The sequence below is a fragment of the Nicotiana sylvestris genome, chromosome 4 (assembly GCF_000393655.2).
Source record: "Nicotiana sylvestris chromosome 4, ASM39365v2, whole genome shotgun sequence".
Lineage (NCBI taxonomy): Eukaryota > Viridiplantae > Streptophyta > Magnoliopsida > Solanales > Solanaceae > Nicotiana > Nicotiana sylvestris.
Window position 1 is genome coordinate 126474078 of NC_091060.1, and position 16811 is coordinate 126490888.

Here is a 16811-nt window from a genome sequence, read left to right on the forward strand (position 1 = left end):
GACATGCAAGGTACTACATGTCCATGCTAGTAAGGTTATAAGGTATGTAAAAAGTGAGTAATATTTTAAGTAAGTGGAAATAATTCTCAAATTTGCGGGTAATTGATTAATTATTGGGTAACGGAATATTACCTAATTAATTATGAAATTATTGGATAAGGATTAAACCACAATTATGGAATTAATTGGCAGCACCACATCCAATTTAAAGTGACTCATTAAGTCTTGCCTAGATGTCATATTTTGAAGGATTATGATGGCTTAGTCATCCACCAAGTGGGCCACACCCAAAGGCTTTCTACAAATAACAAGACCATCAAGTTACTACACATTTTTAGCAATGTAAATTCATGTGTATCTAAAAATCAAAGTGGGTCTCTTGTGTTATTAGAGTGATCTGATTGTGAGAAGTGATATTATCCTAGTCATCTCAATTTATCTTCAAAAGATATCCAATTTATTTCTTGGCAAAGATTATATACAAAGAGGCAAAACAAGGGATGAAGACTTATATATCAAATAAATATGAATGATCAAGTTGCCATGGCTTATATTGCTGGAATTTGGAGATTGCTTCATACTCTAATTGATTAAGCACCACAAAAACTACAATATGTGCAAGACCAACTAATCGCTCCTTGCCCGTGTAGATTTTGTCTCAAGAATATCCTATGAATTTTTCCCTACTCCAAGTATGTTAAGGTTATCCCTTCTTTCTTTTGGCATGATCCATACAATACGAACGAAACATGCAAATGCACAAATTTCATAAATGACTCTATTCATAGAAGGATTAAAGATATCTATGTTCTTGAATTTCCATGTCTCATAATATTTTATCAGATATGTTCATGGGTCTCAGAAAAATATGAAAGTTGAAAAGAGTTTACTTTATGATATTACTTTCTATATATGTATCTGGGATATGGGAAAGGTTATAGCGTTATATACGCACCACCACCTGATCAGCTGGTATATGTTGATGATTTTGCCCACAGTGGCCAAGATGATATGATGGGATGCCCTTAGAGGATGATGATATTATGAAACATGTACCTATGCACGACATGACATTCATACGCATATGCATGATACTATAATTATTTCATGATTTACAAAGTTATTCAGACTTATAGGTTGAGTCATGTTCTCTATATTTCTTCCATGTCTGTTACGTACTTATTTACGTGCCTTACATATTCGGTACATTTTTCATACTGACATCCCTTTTGCCCGGGGACGCTGTGTTTCATGCCCGTACGTCCTGATAGACAGGTCGAGAGCCCTCCAAGTAGGCTATCAGCTCAGCGGAAGATGTTGGTGCGCTTCATTTGCTTTGGAGTTGCTTGTTTGGTTAGTATGATTTAGACATGTATTGTTTGGTATTGAGGGACTCTGTCCCGACCTTTATGACATTGATGTACTCTTAGAGGCTTGTAGACATATGTCATGTACGTGAAAGATTGTACAACCTTGTCGACCTATGTTTTGAGTTTATAAATGATCATGTTGGCCTATTAGGCCCGTATGTCACGTGTATATGATGATGTAATAAGAAATACATGTTACGTTGGTACTCGGTTGAGTAAGGTACAGGGCGCCCATCGCAGTCCATCGGTTTGGGTCTGACAATTCCAACAAGTCCTCCCTTAATCCAAAAGCCTTCGTTACATCCTGCAAATTGAGTGAGCTTACATTAGTGGTGGTTTACATAAAGGGCAATCTTATGGTACTTAAAACCGGACTTGTGATGTTCGTTTGAGAGAGATGATTGAACTTTTCACAATCCTTGCTTCGAGTGTTACATTCTAAAGTGAGATTTGCTAATGGAGAGTAGAGGAGGAGGAGTTTGGGATCTACAATGTCCTACATGAAAGAGCGAGTTTCCTTTATGAATAAAATCAACTCTTGATGCTCTAGTGTCACACTAGAACTATTGTACTCAAAAAGTCAAATCATTGTGTTGTTGATAATTCATATGTGTTATGGGTAATTATTGGTCCCAATTGATGCGTGATTGATTCACCTTAGGCCAGCTGAAATATCCCTTTTCTAGTGGAGGTGGGAATTGCCTTATTTGCCTGAGAACAAGCAAAAACTTAAGTTTGGGGGATTTGATAAATAGGGATTTTGACCGTTTATTTGCTCTCTTTTACTTGCGTTTTAGCTCAAAAATTCTTAAAGGTGTTCACAGAAACTAACGAAATGTGCTTACTTGTAGGAATATTGGGAAACTAGCCAAAGAAGTCAAAATCAACTCATAAAGGAGTCAAAAGTGAGTAAGAACCAAAACAGGGCAAAAAGGCCAGCAGTGCGGACCGAACAATTCTAGTGCGGCCGCAGAGGGGAGATTCAGAGTAGTGTTTGGGCCAGCTAAAGGCATGCGGACTGCACTGAAATTGTGCGGCCGCATTGGTTATTATGCGGTCCGCAGGATTGAAGAATCAGAGAGCTGTGTCAAGCTCAAAAGTAGGGAGTGTGGACCACATCATTTTTGTGCGGCCACACCCATTTTTATGCAGACCGCAGAAGCCTCGAAGTTCCAAGCGCAAGTTCCAAAGAATGCGGATCGTACGATAATTATGCGGCCGCAGAAGCTCATTCTGCGGACTGCACCAAAATTATGCGGCTGCACAACCTTCGCTGGGGAATTTTTGTCAGATATTTTCAGCTTAGTATAAATTGAACGTTTTTTCATTTTTAGGTTAAGTTCAGTTTTAAGAAGAGCACCTGAGACATTTCCTTTACTTTTTTGAGTAATTTTGTACTCTATTAACTTCTAGACATTAGATTATCTTTGTCTAATCAATTGTTATGCATTCTATCTTACTTTCTTCTTGTATTTCTTTATTTTTCATGAGTAGCTAAATCTTTAGCTATGGTTGTGGCCCAACCCTATTGTGGGTACTTAATGGGTATTTAATATAGGGCTTACTTGTGATTGGGTTAGTGATATTTAACCTTGTTTATGCTTGGATTCTAGAATTAATGGTTGCAAACATTGTTCATACCTATTTGACTTAGTCTCTACTTGAGAGAGAAAGAGTAAGTCTACAAAAACTTGGCTAACAAAGAATTGAGGTGACTTCAAGAAATTGATAGCCCCAATTAAATGTTCAAATCTAGAGATAGTAAGACCCGACTTGAGCATATATCACTTGATTTGTGCAATACCCATTTGGACTTGAGAAAGACAAATTGGGCAAAATCACCCAAACTATCGAGAGGTATAGAGTGGGTAAATGTGTGTGATTGCTATATTACGACCCCGACTAATCAAACTTGCCCTAGAGTTTATAACCCGTTAGGTAACTACCTAGGCGGAAGTTACGACCCTAGATCCTTTATCATTTGGAAAACAACCAAAACCAAAAACATTATCTTCTAGTTTATTACTTGCAATCAATAGCTTAAAGTAGAAATAGAAACAACCAACAAGAATGTGGAAGTGAATATTGAGGCACATTATACAATTACACTAGGTGTAGACCTAATCCCATTTCTAACTCCTTGAGGAATCGACCCCGACTCGTGTTGGTTTTTTTATTGATTCGACCGCTTCACTACCTATATTGGTGGTGTGAGTTTGGGTGACATCAGCATGCACCAACCTTGTGGTATATTTTGATATTATTTAGGGCATGGACTGGTTGTTTCCCCATTATGCTCATGATTATCAAGCCAAGACCGTGACACTGGCTATGCTAGGATTGCCACGATTAGAGTGGAGAGGTACTTTAAATTATACTCCCAGCAGAGTTATTTCATTTATTAAAGCTCAACAAATGGTTGAGAAGGGGTGTGACGTGTATCTAGCTTATGTAAGAGATGTTAGTATTGATACCCCTATGGTTGAGTCCGTTCCAGTAGTGAGGGATTATTCCAATGTATTTCTAGCTAATCTTTCGAGCATACCGCGCAACAGGGATATCGACTTTGGTATTAATTTATTGTGGGGCACTCAAACCATCTCTATTCCTCCATATCATATAGCTCCTTCTGAGTTGAAGGAGTTGAAGTAACAATTATAGGAATTGCTTGATAAGGGCTTCATTCGGCCCAGTGTGTCACCTTGGGATACTCCAGTCTTGTTTGTGAAGAAAAAGGATGGTTCTATGCGTATGTGCATTGATTTTCGCTAGTTGAACAAAGTTACAGTGAAGAACAAGTATCCATTGCCTCGTATTGATGACCTATTTGATCAGTTACAGGAGGCTAGAGTGTTTTCCAATATTGACTTGCGTTCGGGCTATCATCAGTTAAAGATTCGGGAGCCAGATATCCCGAAGACAGCTTTTAGGACTCGGTATGGTCACTACGAGTTCCTTGTGATGTTATTTGGGCTAAACCCAACAACATTCATGCATTTTATGCATAGTGTATTCTAGCCCTATGTTGACACATTCATCATTGTGTTTATTGACGACATTTTGGTGTACTCCCGGAGTCGGGAGGATCATGAGCAGCACCTGAGGATTATGCTTCAAAACTTGAGAGAAAAGAAGTTATATGCAAAATTTTTAAAGTGTGAGTTCTGGTTAGATTCAATGGCATTTTTGGGTCATGTAATGTCGAGTGAGGGGATCAAGGTGGATCCGAAGAAGGTTGAAGCAGTGTAGAGCTAGCCTAGGTCATCCTCAGCTATAGAGATCCAGAGTTTTCTTGGTTTGGCAGGGTATTATCGTTGATTTATAGAGGGTTTCTCATCTATTGAAGCACCTATGAACAGGCTGACCCAGAAGGGTGCTCCATTCAGGTGGACAGGGGAGTGTGAGGAGAGCTTTCAAAAGTGCAAGACAACTTTGACTATGGCCCCAGTATTGGTATTGACTATAGGTTCGGGGTCTTATACTGTATATTGTGATGTGTTGCAGATCGGTCTCGGTGCGGTGTTGATGCTGGATGGTAGCGTGATTGCCTATATAACCAGACATCTAAAGGTGAACAAGAAGAACTATCCTGTCCAAGACCTTGAGTTAGCAGCTATTGTTCATGACTTGAAGATTTGGCGGCACTATTTGTACGGTGTCCTTGTGAGATCTACTCCGATCACTGGAGTCTGCAGCATCTGTTCAAGCAAAAGGATCTTAACTTGCATCAGCGGAGGTGGTTAGAGCTGCTTAAGGATTATGATATCACTATTCTATACCATCCCGAGAAGGCCAATGTGGTGGCTGATGCCTTGAGTCACAGGGCTGAGAGATTGGGGAGCTTAGAATATCAACCAGCAGCAGAGAGGCCATTGGCAATGGATGTTTAGGCCTCTTCCAACTAGTTTGTTAGACTAGATATTTCTGAGTCGAATCGAGTTTTGGCTTGTGTGGTCTCTCAGTATTCTCTTCATGATCGTATTAGGGAGCATTAGTATGATGACCTCCATCTGCTTGTCCTTAGGGACACAGTTCAACATGGTGATGCTAAGGAGGTCACTATTGGAGTTGATGGTGCATTGAGGATGCATGCAGGCTATGTGTGTCTAATGTAGATGGTTTGTGTGAGTTGATTCTCTAGGAGGCTCATAGTTCGCGGTACTCTATTCATCCGGGTGCCGCGAAGATATATCAGGACTTGAGGTAGCATTATTGGTGGAGGAGAATGAAGAAGGACATAGTAGAGTATGTATCTCGGTGTCTTGAGAAAAGCCACCACACTCCGGGCCTCGTTGTTGGGTAAAGCCACGACTCAACCCACTTGGAAACATAATCAATGACCACTAGAATGTACGTGTTGCCACATTAACTCACAAAAGGTCCCATGAAGTCAATGCACCACACATCAAATATTTCAACCTCAAGAATAGTGGTGAGAGGCATTTCATCCTTCTTTAAAATTCCACCATCTCTCTGACAGTCATCACATCTCTTCACTAGCTCACCCGTATCCTTGTGCAATGTAGGCCAATAAAAACCATAACTAAGCACCTTTGAAGCTATCCTTGCCCCACCATGATGACTACCATAGGGAGAGCAATGACAAGCATCCAGAATACTCATTTGCTCCTCTTCTGTAACACATTTCCAGATCACACCATCATTACAAATTTTTAAGAAATAAGGCTCATCCTAGTAGTAGTCCAATCTATCTCATTTAAGCTTCTTCCTTTGGTTAGAAGAGAGCTCACATGGAACAATACCGGTCACAAGAAAGTTGGAAGAATCCATGAACCAAGGCATGCTATTTACAGATACGGAGAGGAGTTGCTCATTAGGGAATGAATCATTAATTTTGAGGCCATCACGGGCCTCCCCTCCTCCTCCAAGTGGGACAAGTCGACCAGATCCCGGGTGCGCCCCCAGTCCTCAAGGGCGTGGATTCGAAGAAGTTCATATAATGGTTGTTCCCCGAGGAAGCGGCCTCGAAACCCATTCCAAAGAAGTTAATAATGACGGAACTCCCTAAATACAACGGGACCACCGACCTAATGAACACGTTACAGCCTACACCTGTGCGGTAAAAGGCAATGATATAAAGAATGACGAGATCGAGTCCGTATTGTTGAAAAATTTTGGGGAAACACTCCCGAAGGGGTCCATGATGTGGTATCACAACTTGGATCCTAATTCCATAGATTCATTCGCCATGCTAGCCGACTCCTTCGTAAAGGCACATGATGGTGCCATCAAAGTGGCAATGAAGAAGTCCGACATTTTCAAAATCAAGAAAAGGGAGAACGAAATGCTGCGGGAATTCGTGTCTCACTTTCAGATGGAACGGATGGAGCTACCGCCAGTCTCCGATGACTGGGCAATACATGCCTTCACTCAAGTTCTGAACGAACGAAGCTCGATAGCTTCAAATCAGCTAAAACAGATCCTGATCGAGTATCCAGCTGTGACCTGGTCAGAGTCCATAACCAGTACCAGTCAAAGATCAGTGCCGAGGATGACCAGCTGGGAGCCCCTTCGGGCTCAGTATATCCGAGAAGGCTCCTGACAAAGGAACCAAAACCAAACAAAGAAAGGTATTAGCCATACCTCAAAGATAGGAGGAACGCCCTGAGATGCAACCTACCTCGCAATGATCGGAGAATGGATCGAGGACAGGATCCTCGAGGGCTCATCAACAGAGCCAAGTTTGATCGGAACGTAGTGACAACAGGTGCACCCCACTTGTCGGAATACAACTTCAACATCGATGTGTCGGACATCGTGTTCGCCATCAGTAAAATCAGAGACGCCAAGTGGCTCAAACCTATACAGTCAGATCCTTCGCAAAGGAATTACAACTTGGTATGCGAATTTCACAACACGCACGGCCACAGAACCGATGATTGTCATTAGATGCGAGAAGAGGTAGCTCAACTGCTTAACAAAGGACATCTCCGGGAATTCCTTAGCGATCGAGCCAGAAATCAGTTCCAACAAAGGGAGGAAACCAAGAAGAACGAGGCAAATGAGCCGCATCATGTCATTCACATGATAATAGGGGACGCCGATGCCCCGCAGGAACCCGTAATGAGAAGAATGAAAATATCCATCACCAGAGAAAAGCAGACCCGGGGATATATTCCCGAGGACGCCCTCACATTTAGCGAAGAAGAGACCGAGGCCTTGTCTCAACCTCATATTGATGCACTGGTAATCTCCTTCCTTGTGAATTCTTTTAAAATAAAACGTGTACTTGTAGATCCAGGTAGCTCGGCTAATATTGTCATGTCGAGGGTAATAAAGCAGCTCGGATTGCTCAACCAAATTGTGCCCGACACTCGAGTCCTCAACGGATTCAACATAGCAAGTGAAACAATGAAAGGAGAAATCATCCTTCCTGTCACCGTGGCCAGCACGACCCATCCACCCTTATGCAGGCACTTGATCGGAGCGGTCATAACGCTAACCATGCACGAAGAACATAAGGCTCTAAAAGCCCCCGTTGCACTCTTTTCCTTCGACCGAATTTTTGTTCCAAAAGAAGGGTTTTTACTGGCAAGGTTTTTAACGAGGCAACGTCTGCAGGCTACCTAAGGGAAACTCAGCAAATGCTCAAAACTTCTTTTGCAGTCAACTTTGAACGATGGGGGGAATTCTCCCAGGAAGCCACCCGCTCGGAAAAGTCGTGAAATGACAAATGGGGTCCCTGTAGGAATGTAATGTATCCGACCAAATGGTCAAACAAACCATGTTCATATAGCCAGGCTCCCGTCGGCGAATATGTGTACTATTGTACCAAACAATCAAAGAATATCTTTTATAAAAAGCACCTTCGCAAGCTAAGGTGACAATTCCTCTGCCGGAAACGTCCCGAACACTCGGGGACTGACGTCGGCAATTTAACACTCAGATGACCTCCGGGTCGAAACTCCAAAATCATAAAACCTTCAGGAAAGGCAACGCGGAAATTTCCAAGCATCTCCAATATCGAGGGTACCTTGAGTACTCGGATACTAACGTCAAAAGGCTAGATAGAGAAACGCACGGCCTTAAGGGTCAGAACTCCATGTTCATAAGGCCTTAACGAGGCAATTCCGAGCTCACGAGTAATGGCCTTCGTACCTAAGCAAACTCGATGACTCAGAGACTATCGTTAGTCGCCACTCACTTAAAAACCCGAGGCCATAACACCGTAAGTGGGCAAACTCGGTCCAGCAAGGTCTATTCAACATACCAACAAAATCTGTAAGACCTCAACGACATGAAAAAGATATAAGACCTCAACATGCATGAAAAAGCTGTAAGACCTCAATGGCATGAAAAAAAACTGTAAGACCTCAACTGGCATGAAAAAATTGTAAGACCTCAACAGACATGAAAATTTCGTAAGACCTTACTACAGGCATAAAACTCAATCCTGAAGTTTAGGCTATATGCTGCATTTGTAAGACTCCCGAAAAGGTATACCCTCGATGTAAATGCCTAAACTAATGCACTCGGGATAAAAAACGGCTCCGGCCGAACATATATGACTACGGTCAAAACGGCTGCACCAGCCAAATTAACGTGACTCGGGGACGCTCGACCATCACTAACAAAATCGCAGGCCATTATTTCGAATCTACTTCAAAAAAGAACCGGCTAAAACAAACTACCCTCAACAGGCAAACAAGCTTCGACCATGTCAGCTCCAAATCACAAGGCTTCGAGCTACTCAACTTACGAGCTAAACCTTCTGAGGTGCTCGAACATCACCGCTAATGACTTGAAATCGAGGTTCTTCCTGAACCGACGACGGGCCAGGCAAAATTATTTCAAAAAAGTCCTTTACAAGGGAAAAACAAAGCCTACATATGCCTAAGGGCAAAAGCGTAAGAGCCATACTCGCCAGCCAAACGAGCCTCAGGGCCACACACTAAAAGTTCACAATGACCAAAAGTGTAAGAGCCACCATCGCCAGCTTAAAATTTAAAAACTTGAGGATTAGAATGAGCTCGAGTCATAACCTGATTCGTAGACCGGATCCAAAATAGTTAACTACAAATGCCCACGGGAGAAAGCGTAAGAGCCATTGTCGCTAGCCAAACGAGCCTAAGGGCCACACACTAAAAGGTCACAACGACCAACAACGTAATAGCCACTGTCACCAGCTTAAAAATTGAAAACTTAAGGATTAAAATGAGCTCGAGTCGTAACCCGATTCGGAGACCGGATCCAAAATAGTTAATTATACATGCCTAAGGGCACAACGTAAGAGCCATTATCGCCAACTTCTCAAGCCTCAGGGCCAAATGAGGTCACTTTGACCCAAGGCGTAAGAGCCATTGTCGCCTGCCCATGCAGAGACAAGAACTTGAGGGTCAATTAAGCTTGAGTCGCAACTCGACTCAAAGATTGAACCCAAAATAGTTAAAATACAAATGCCAAAGAGCAAGGCATAAGAGCCATTGTCTCTCGCCCATGCGGACGCAAAGGTTTGAGGGTCGAATAGGCTCGAGTCGAAACCCAACTCGGAGACTAAACCCAGAATAGTTGAACAAAGCATAAGAGCTCTAACGCCAACTTGCACTAAAGGCCGCATCAACCAAGCGTGCAAGAGCCTACGGGCCTGCCTTATGAGCCCTAGGGCCATATCGCAAATCTAAGGATTCTCACCAACGCTGAAACCGGTCTGCCTGGTCGAGAGCAAAGCAGAAAGGGATACAAAGGAAGCAAAACCTCGAATTATTTGTTATTTACAAAATGTTAAAAGGTACATTCCCTATCTGCAAACTCGAAAGTATCACATACGAAGTGGAAAAATCTATGCCCCTTCCCCAAGGGCTATGACGTATCAGCCTCATTTTCACTCTCCCAAACATTAGGCAGAAGTAATCGAGCACCACGCTTGTCCGCCCTCGCTCGAGCCAGCTCTTCCAAAAGAACAAAACCCTTGGCCCCGATCCCTCCAAGTACCCTTATTCAGGAACTGCAACAAGCATATTCCTCAAACCCTCTCTTTATGATCAAGGGCCCTCTTTAACTCGGCTTAAGCATCAGTAGCATCCTTCAAGTGAATCACCATCCCCTGATCAGCCTTAGTCCTGCTCTATGCTGCTTCAGCCCGAGCATCAACGATCTCAGCCCCAACCTTCGAAAGTTCGGACTCAAACTTCATGATTATACCCGGTTGAACTAATGCATTGTCTCGTGCCAAGCGGAGTTGGTCCCTGAAGGCAGGAACTTTAGCCATGGCACCCTTCTCCTCTGAAGCTTACGCCTGCACTTGAGCTCTTAGGTCACTACAACCATTCCTAAACTCGGTTGGCTTCACCCCCAAGGTGCCCCAGAGCCTCCGTCTTTCTCTACAACTAAAACAAGCAGTAAGTTAACTTGAAAGGTCAAAAAGCAAAATGCATACCACGGAAAGTTACTTGCTCCATCAAATAGCTCTCGTAATTTGAGCACTAGTACACCTTATATCTCCAGTATATCGACCCAACTTCCTTCTCCTCACGAAGGAGCCTAAGGGACATACCCTTATCCAGAGTCTAGCTCCACAACAAAGCAGTCCAAACTCAAGATTATCAGAGGTATACAGAAGAAAACTCAGTAAGAAGTATCAGGCAATAGCGAGGAAGGGATAGCGCAACGCTCACCATGATATTTTTCTTCCCATTTTCAACTTTTATATTGATAAAAAATAATTACAAAAGCCCACGAGGGGTCCTTACATAGAAACAAAGAAGCAAAAACCAATAGTCTAAAAGTCTAATCTACTTTCGGAGGAACATCATCGGGAGCGACATATGTGAGAACCGTTTCCTTACGGACTCCATTATGATCTTTTGAATGACGTCTTCAAGAATATCCTCCGAAGCAGCAATAGATGAGGAAGCGACTGTAGCCTATCAAAGAGCAAAAACTTTTAATAGGCAGGGAGAATGGCTGGGTGGAATTTTGATTCAAGTAACCTTCCATTTATAGAAAGACAGAAACATAACCAATGGCGTGATCAACACCTTTGGGAAACGTATCGACAGGCGCAATCAATACTTTTTGGAAAACGGATCGGTGGCAATATCATCACTTTTGGGAAAATAAATCAGCGGTGCATTGAATGCTTCTGGAAAGATGAACCGATGGGACATCTCAGTCATCACAAAAGCTTACGTCATAAGCATGACATCATCATGAGAAGATCGAGGAGATCGATGTCAAAGTCATTTCATATCATTCCATTCAAAGAAACACGGGGACTATCTGTATACGGCTAAAATTGGAGAGCCTGATTTTATGATCATTATGACATCCCATAGACCATCTTCAGAAGGCCCGAGGCACAGTTCGAGGCTCGACCCTAAGGGTTTCCTATGCTCAACCTCGGGGCAGAGCAAATCGGTGGCTATGATGAACGAGTGGGAGATTCCCAAGGCAAGTGGTTAGTGCTGACCAAGTATATAAGACAAGTACAAGTTCGTACCGTGGCATTAAATGGATGTACCAGCCGTTTATCTTTGTAATAAAGCATATGTACTATGTTGGGATTACCCATCCTATATAAAGGGGACCATTGTTATTTTTTGCACACATGATATTCAATACAAGAACAAGAACGTTTTCTGCTCTCGAACTCAAACATATTCTCCCTTGATTTTATTGCTTATATTTATTACATTGCTGACATTTATTGTGTTTCATTGATTGTTCTTCATTTATTACTCATCATTCATCATAAAGAGCCCTTATCAAAGTTCTTATAACTGTTAGTCCCCCAGCGATCGGCCCTAGTCAAACATTTAGCACGACCCTGAGGCCTTGCTTAGGCCAGCCCGAGGCCTCGATCAACTGCTGTTTGGTTTGGATAATAAGGCTACTCTTTACTTTTAATTTACTTTCCTAACTCACACTTAGCATCTATTGCCTACCAACTAGCATAAAAATAAATCAAATATTTTTAGAACCACAAAATCAAATCTAATTGTAATTACCATTTTCGATGTAAACAACATCATCATCTTGCACTTCAACCTTAGTACTCACAACTTCCTTTTACTTGGAGTTATTAACTTCACCACCTCTACCGCTTCTTGTGATCACCGCCATTGCATGCCCGGTATTGTTCCCACCTTTCGAGTTTACTACCGTATCACTAGGTAGATGCCCCTTAGGGCAACTGTTCAAATATTGCAAAATCTGGCCAAGTTGAACCTCCAAGTTTCGAATTGAAGTATTATGGGATGCCAACTGGGCATTAGAGTCTATATTCTTTTTCATCATCTGTTCAAACATCATATCGATCCTTCCCATCTCATTGTTTGATTAGCTAGGACCTTGGGATGGAAATGGAGGCAGGTTGTTTGGTTGTTGATACATCGGAGGTCTTTGAAAGACTTCCCCCTGATTCCCTTGATTGCCATTATTCCAACCCCCTTGGTTGTTGTTTCCTCCCTAATTGCTGTTGTTGCCACTCCAGTTGCCCTGGTTGTTCTAGTTTCCCCAATTCAGATTGTTGTTCCCCAGTTGCTATTTCCCTGTTGGTTTTGATTCCCCCCAGTTTCCTTGGGATCTCCACTGTTGTTGTTGGTTAGGAGCATTGTCCCTTTGTCTTTGGTAATTGTTCACGTGCTGAGCCTCTTCACTTTGTTCATCATACCTATAATCTTGGTTGAAACCACTATTACCTTGCTCATATTGATACGTATTTCCTTAACTTTGTTGACCTCTTTGTCGCCTCTTGTTGACCAACATGTTTACACCTTCCATAGCATTTACTTGTCTCAGCGCTTGAACTTGTTGCAATTGAGCTTTTGCCAACTGGTTCATTGTTGTAGTTAACTCTGCTATTGCCTGGCCATGAAGTGGAGCTCTTTGTACAGGTGAATGACAGTGGGATCACCCTGTGGCACATTAGCTCAACATTTTCCAAGCTGAGGAAGTATCTACCATCTCATCCAATATCTCACACACCTCAGCATAAGGTGTGTTCATAAAATTCCCTCTACTAGTTGATTCACTACACACTGATTAGTCGTGTTAATGCCATGGTAGAATGTTTGCTGGATCATTGCTTCGGTCATGTCATTGTTCGGACATTCTTTCACCATTGTCTGATATCTCTCCCAGATCTCATGAAGTGGTTCATTAGGTTCTTGTTTGAAGGACAAGATCTCATCTCTCAATGTCTCCATATGCCCTAGTGAGAAAAACTTAGCTATAAACTTGTCGGCCAACTCATCCCACGTAGTGATGGAATGGTTGGGAAGTCTTTTGAGCCAGTCCAAAGCTTTCCCTCTAAGTGAAAAGGGAACAATCTCAATCTCAATTCATCCTCCGACACATTTGTCTGTTTGCTTCCCCAACAGGTATCCACAAAGCCCTTTGATGTTTATATGCATTCTGATGGGGAGCACCTGTGAAATACCCTAGTTGCTCCAATAAAGTCAGCATAACATTTGTAATCTGGAAAATGCTCGTCCGGATCCGGGGTGGGACAATTGCACTTGCGTATCCTTTATTTGTAAGCACGTGAAGAGCGATTCTCGGAGCAACTAGGGGAGGGTCTAGAACGTTTTCATTGGCCTAGCGGCCTCTTCTTTGACCTTGAGGTACTAGAGGCACCTCATCTTCCCCATTATCATCTACATCCTCCCTCGGGATAACATTTTTGAGAGGATCATTGTTTGCCATTTTGTGCCTAAATCGATTAACTCACACAAGTTAGTAAAATAGAAGGAAAGAAAAACAAGATACAAAACTAGTCATATATATAGCCAAAATCGTTTAGCTCCCCCGCAACGGCGCCAAAAAGTGATCGGTTCCAACCCTATACCACTATAGAATGGAAAAAGTGATCGATGCAGCTTTCACCCGAGGGGTCAGGATCGATTTCCGCAGAGAGCTAATATTGGTTTGGAATTGGGTTTCAATGTAATCTAGCTATGTGTGATGTTCTTGATTGCACTTCCAAAAATGCTTTGTTTTGGTTACTATTCTACTTTTAACACTAATGAAAAATGAAAATAAGTTAAGTATGATATTTTTGTAAAGGTTTTCTCAATTTGTAAAAAGGCACTAGGGAAGTGACTTGCACCTAGGTGAGTAGCTAATAGGGTCTAAAACTTAGGGCAAACTTGTTGTAATTGGGATCATAATATAACCCCTGCACATAATTACTCACTCTATTCCTCTCGGTAGTTTGAGCGACTTTTCCCTAATAAACTTTCTCAAGCCCAATTGGGTATTTAAACAATGTAAGTAAAATTGGCTTAAGTCGGGTATTACTATCTCTAGGTTTAACCCTTTAATTGGGGATATCAATCTCTTGAATGCACCCCAATTTCTTTAGTCTGGATTTCCTGGACTTAGTCTCTCTTTATCAAGAAGAGCCTAAGTTAAAAAGGAAACAAAATCAGTGTTTGCAACCACCAATTTAACAATTAAAGCATGAATCAAACTAAACATCATTAACCCATAAATATTTAAGCCCTAAAATTGAAAACCCATTAAATACCCATACTAGGGTTGTGTCACAACCCTAGCTAATGGGTTTAGCTACTCATAATCAAAGAAGAAATCAAAGATGGAGATGAAATATAAGCCATAAAAAGTAATTACAAGAGTAAAATCTAAGATTAATTGCTAAAGATATTCTAAAATTAGTCTAAAAAGTAAAAAGCGGCTGTTCACGTGCTCCACAAAACAACAGATACCCTAAAAATCTGAAAAAGAAATATTTATACACATCAAAATTTTTCGGATAAAATTGCCCCTACGGAGATTCCGCTGGTAGCGGAGAATAGGTCGCCTCAGCGCGAGGACTTCCGCAGTTCTGCAAAAGTAAGTACGGACCACGGTTCTTCTCTTCTAAGATGGATGTGAACTTGAGTCTGCTGGGAGCGAAAAATCACCCTCCTCAGCAGTCCTTCAACCGCGACCGCGAAATATTTTCGCGGACCACGCCTTTCAATTTGAGCTCCAAACTATAGTCCTCTGATTCTTAATTCCGCTGAGGGCGAGATTGGACCACAGCCGCATCAGATGATACCCCTACCGCGCAATCTCATCACGGGCAACGATGACTATTAAGCTCAAAAATGACTCTTTGAACCTTACTACCGCTGAGAGCACAGTTAAGACCTCCTCAGTGGTGGACCCTCCGCGTCCGCTTCTATTTCTTTGCTGTCAGCGCCTTTGACTCAACTTTGAATTTGTGCTGGTTTCACTCTTTTATGAGCTGATTATGACTTTCTTGTCCCTTTTTGACCAAACACTGCAAACAAGTACAATAAGTTAGCTTTCGGGAATACTTGTACACACATTTTTTCCAAAACCTAAGAAAAAAGGAGCATAAAATAGGTTAGAATCTCTAGTTATCAGCTCCTCCAAACTTAAACTTTTGCTTCTCCTCAAGCAAACAAAGTAATTCCCACCTCCTCAAGATAGAAGAAAGGAAAATTTCATATGTCCTAAAATAACTTCATCAAGCATCAATTGGGACTAAAAATTACCCTCAACTCAAATGCATTATTAACAATTCACAACCTTTTTAGCACCATGGCTTTAGTGCGACACAAAAGCATCAAGAGTTGACTCAACTCATCAAGGAAACTCGTTCTACTACATTGGTCATTGTGGATCCCAACTCATACTACTGGACTCTCCATATGCAAACCTCACTTTTAGATTGTAGCACTCAGAACGAGGATTGTGGAAAACACACTCATCTCTCTCAAAGGAAGGTCACAAGTCCGGCTCTAAGTACCATAAGCTTGCCCCTTATGTGAGTCACCACTAATGTACGCTCACTCAACTCAAGATCATATAGGGCTTTTTCGGGAATGTAATGAAGGCTTTTGGTTCAAGTTAGGATATATTGGTCTATGAAGGTTTCATCTTTCCTTAAGCACTTCATTTTCTTCATTTTGGCTCACATTTTCTTGACTCTTTGAGTCATTTACTTCTTTCTTGGGGGCTAAAGAGACACACTGTCCCTCTTTTTTGTTCATGTCAATCCTTTTTCTCCTTTCTAGTCTTTCCAAGCCTTTCATCTTTGCTTTTATTGAAACATTTCATTTCTTCTACATTGTTCACTTTCTTTTTGACTTTTTGGCTTTTCTTTCTTTTTATTTTGCCTTTCTTTATCTTCCTTTTGTACCTTTTATCACTTTTGCATTGCTCTTTTATTCCCCCAAACTTATACTTTTTCCAATTTGTGCTAAGGAAAGATCGGGTGCCAAGAGAGGATTATTTTAGAATGGATAAAGGCATGTATCATGGTTTTTGAAAGAACAAGGGCTATGGTTCTATGGGGTTGACTAGGAATATCATTTTTGGTGGACGATAGATGTTTTCAAGTCTCAATTTGGATCAAGGAGAACCTATAATTACTTCTCAAGTTGAGCTACACTTGGGATTTCGCCTGGACAAATATTCAGGGCAAGTTCTAGACTTATTGGCACGGGA